Source organism: Callorhinus ursinus, unplaced genomic scaffold (assembly GCF_003265705.2).
Source record: "Callorhinus ursinus isolate GAN/ISIS: 27379988/994484 unplaced genomic scaffold, GSC_fseal_2.0 scaffold5, whole genome shotgun sequence".
Classification (NCBI taxonomy): domain Eukaryota; kingdom Metazoa; phylum Chordata; class Mammalia; order Carnivora; family Otariidae; genus Callorhinus; species Callorhinus ursinus.
Window position 1 is genome coordinate 74,465,203 of NW_027397067.1, and position 3,638 is coordinate 74,468,840.

At 55.8% G+C, this 3,638-nt stretch overlaps 1 long non-coding RNA gene across 2 annotated transcripts in view; it reads left to right on the plus strand.

Moving 5' to 3' along the window:
- Positions 1-3,214, plus strand: part of LOC141372850 (uncharacterized) — a 24,129-nt gene extending 20,915 nt beyond the window's left edge. For both annotated transcript variants that reach the window (XR_012378352.1, XR_012378353.1), the window contains one exon: positions 2,570-3,214. This is a non-coding gene — a long non-coding RNA (uncharacterized lncRNA). The remainder of the gene's footprint in view (positions 1-2,569) is intronic.
- The last annotated feature ends 424 nt before the right edge of the window (positions 3,215-3,638 follow it).

Here is a 3,638-nt window from a genome sequence, read left to right on the forward strand (position 1 = left end):
TTTGAGGCATCTGCGACCCCCAGTGTGTGTGTGGGACTGTGGGACTGAGCCCTTTGAGAAGCTTCCTATTTCCTCCTAAGCTGGAGGTGGGCAGGGCCCACTTATCTTTTGGGTGTAAGCTCTGAGACCCCAGAGCTCAGGTCAGGACTTTCGGCTTCTACCACAAAAGGGAAGTGTGACTTCCCTGCAGTATTTTTAACAACATAACCCACAGTCCTCTCCTCCTACATGGTAAGGCCCTGGGTCGGCCATCAGGTACCTCCCTAAGCCCCTGGCCCAGCCCTAGGGCAGGGGGTGGGGGAAGGGGGGCCTGGAGCCAAGGCGTGGCCAGGACACCTGAGCAGCTGCTTCACTCACTCACTGACAGGTCAGCTGGAGGGACACAGATGTCCTCGGAAGAGACCCCAGGCCAAGCCAGGCCGGACCTCCGGGACTCGTGATGGCGTCCTCCCCAAAGGCTGTGAGACAAGGTGGTGTGGTGCCCGTGGAGACACAGGCCAGCCAGGCTCAGCGCCTTCGACGGGGCTGTGGAGGCTCACTGGTCCCTCCACCCGTCTTAGCTTCTATTTCTGCCCCTCTGACAATTACTGATGGGTGACAATGGTCTGGCTCTGGGTTGAAGGAGAGCGCCTTGTCTCCTGGGTGCTGGCTGGGTGGGGGCAGTGAGAGGTGGGAGAAGCACAGAGGGAGCCGAAGCTGGGCCCACCTTCATGGGCCTTTCTTCTCGGTTCTGTGCACACACCCACACACACCGCATGTGCACACACTACACACATCACACACATATCACACTGCACAGACACACACTACACTCACACCACGCCACACACTATACATACCCCCCGTACCACATACACTATACACACACACACATCACACACATACGGGACGCCCCACGCACCCCACGGATCACACTATCTCCGTCTCTCTCACATGCACCCCTTCTCTTTGACCTCGGGGTGGTGGCAGGGGACGTGGGGATTATTGGGGCACCCGCGAGGGTGGGCTGCAGGGAGGGAGAGGGAGGTTTCTGACATCTGGTTTCCTTTATCTTCCAAGGTATCTGATGGCCGTTTTTTTTTTTCTTTAAATTTTTTATTGTTATGTTAGTCACCATACATTACATCATGAGTTTTGGATGTAGTGCTCCATGATTCATTGTTTGTGCATAACACCCAGTGCTCCACGCAGAATGTGCCCTCTTTAATACCCATCACCAGGCTAACCCATCCCCCCACCCCCCTCCCCTCTAGAACCCTCAGTTTGTTTTGCAGAGTCTTGATGGCCTCTTTTAACGACGTTACTGGCGAGGGGTCTGCATTAGTTCCTAGGGCTGCCATAACAGGTTCCACAAACCTGGTGGCTTAAAGCAAGTGCGTTCTCTCTTAGTTCTAGAGGCTGGAGTTAATGCAGAGTACAGGCAGGGCTGGTTCCTCCTGGAGCCAGGACCAGTCTTGGTCCTTTATCTCTTGGGTGTAAGCTCTGAGACCCCTCCCACTAGCCTCCTGGGGCTGCCGGCACTTCCCCCCCCCCCCCCGCCCCCACTCCCAGGCACTCTTTGGCTTGTAGACCCACCGCTCCAGTGTCTGCCCCTGTCTTCATGCGCCCCTTCCTGTATCTCTGTGTTTCAAACCTCCCTCTTCTTCTAAGAACATCCAACATTAGACTTAGGGCTCCATCTCTCATCTAGAAGTCCATAATTACACCTCCGAAGATCCTCCTCCAAACAAGGTCCCATTCCCAAGTTCCTGGTGGATGGATCTCTTGGGGGTGGGCAGCACCATTCAACCCACCACAGGGTCCCTGGGCTTCCCCGACTCCTCAAGGGAGTCTTTGAATATGGGCAGTGTGACTTCAGCTCGCGTCTCTGACTGCCCACCCTCCCCTCTGACAGGAGTGGAACAGTCCAGCCTCCCCTTCCCAGGGCCCCGGGGGACGCCAAGCAGAAGGGACAGACAACCCTCAGCAAACTCAGCAGTGATGACAACGTTCTCTTGTGCCTCCTCCCCTTGGGTGACGGGGTCCTCAAACTGGAGGATAGAGGGATGTTAGTTGTGGCTGCCCCCTGGGAACAGAAGAGGAAACTGAGGCCCAAGCACAATTAGCTCAAGTCATGCAGGGAGTCACTGACCAAGCTGAGAGCCCGGCCAGGGGCTTGGGTTCTAGACCTTTGCATTGCCAACGGGAGGACCCAGAAGTGAGAAAGGAGTTGCCTGGTTTGAGAAACTGAAAAGGGGTCAGTGAGGCCTGGGTGCCATGGGCGCTGAGGGAGCTTGCAGGCCGGCAGGGAAAGGGTCTCAACAGGGAAACTGCACCCAGTGGGAGAGGAGGAGCCCCTGTTCCAAGACAGGCTTCCTGCCCTGCGATCTGCCCCGGGCCTGACCCTGCCCACCTTCCTGGATCAGAGCCTGCTTTTGGTGGAGATGCCAGGAACTTCTCATGCTTAGGCACAAAGGGTGATGGGGAGGGTCGCGGTTGACCTCTTCAGAGGAACGGCGGTTCTTAAGGTCTGAGATGGTGTCGCCTGCAGGACACCCCTGAACCCCCTCCTGTCCCTTTCCTCCAACAGACAGGGCAGCCGGATTCAGGGAAGGGACCCCACCTGCGTGAAGTCACACCGCCTGGAGTGGCCTCCAGGTGCCCTGGACTCCCTGAGCTCGCGTTCAGCCTCGCCCTGGAACGCTCCCCCACCGGCCCCGAAGTTCTCCTTTTACAGATGGGCAAGCGGGCGCTGCCCACGGAATGTTTCTTTGTCGGATTGGGAACAAAACAATAAAACAACATGTTATGCAGACTCTTGTTTTGCTCACAAGCTGAGGTCTCCCAGGACAGAGCTTGCTGGGTCCCTCGGAGTTGCTGATTCTGGGCATGAAGTTCCTGTTTGGAACTTGAGGTCACCGAAAGCCGGAGAAGAGGAGAAACGTGTTCCTGCTCTGGGTCCGGGCTGGAATAAGGGCGTCTTCCTCCAGCCCCTGGGGAGGAGTCCTTGGCTTGTGATCCTTGATTCCAAAGCTACTTCTACTCCAAGAGTCACTTCAGCGGGGCAGGTCACAGGTGCTCTGTGGTCTGGCAAAATTGCCTTCGTACCAGAGTACCCTCTTCCCCACGGTGTGACCGCAGGCGGGTTGCTTGGTCTCTCTGTGCTCTGCGTCTCCGGCATGCTTGGCACAGGGGTACGCGGGAGTGAAGTCCCCTCCTGCCTTCCAGGAGAGCTAGATCCTCCTTCCGCTCTGACCACGGGGCCGTCCTTTCCCAGAGCTACAAACAGGAACTGAGGCGGCCGGAGTGGCTTTTTGAAAAGAACTCTCTGGCCCAGAGGGTGTGTCTGTTCAATTTGGTTCTCTGCCCCCAGGGCTCTGGGAAAAGTTCCAGGCCTGAGCGAGTTTATCAGATTCCTTTCTTTACCCACCCAACCTTGAATTTCATGGAAAACAAAATAGAGAAAGGAAAAAAAAAAAAAAAAGTCGCCTAACACTTGATTTAATTATTGCCTGGAATTTCTCCTACAGCTGGGTTTCTGCACTTGACCACCTACCACGTGGGTGCTCTTGGGTAAGATATTTTAATCTGAGCCTCAGTTTTCTTGCTTCCTGTGTGTAAAATGGGTACTGTAAGGAAGCCTCTCTGGCATGGTCGAG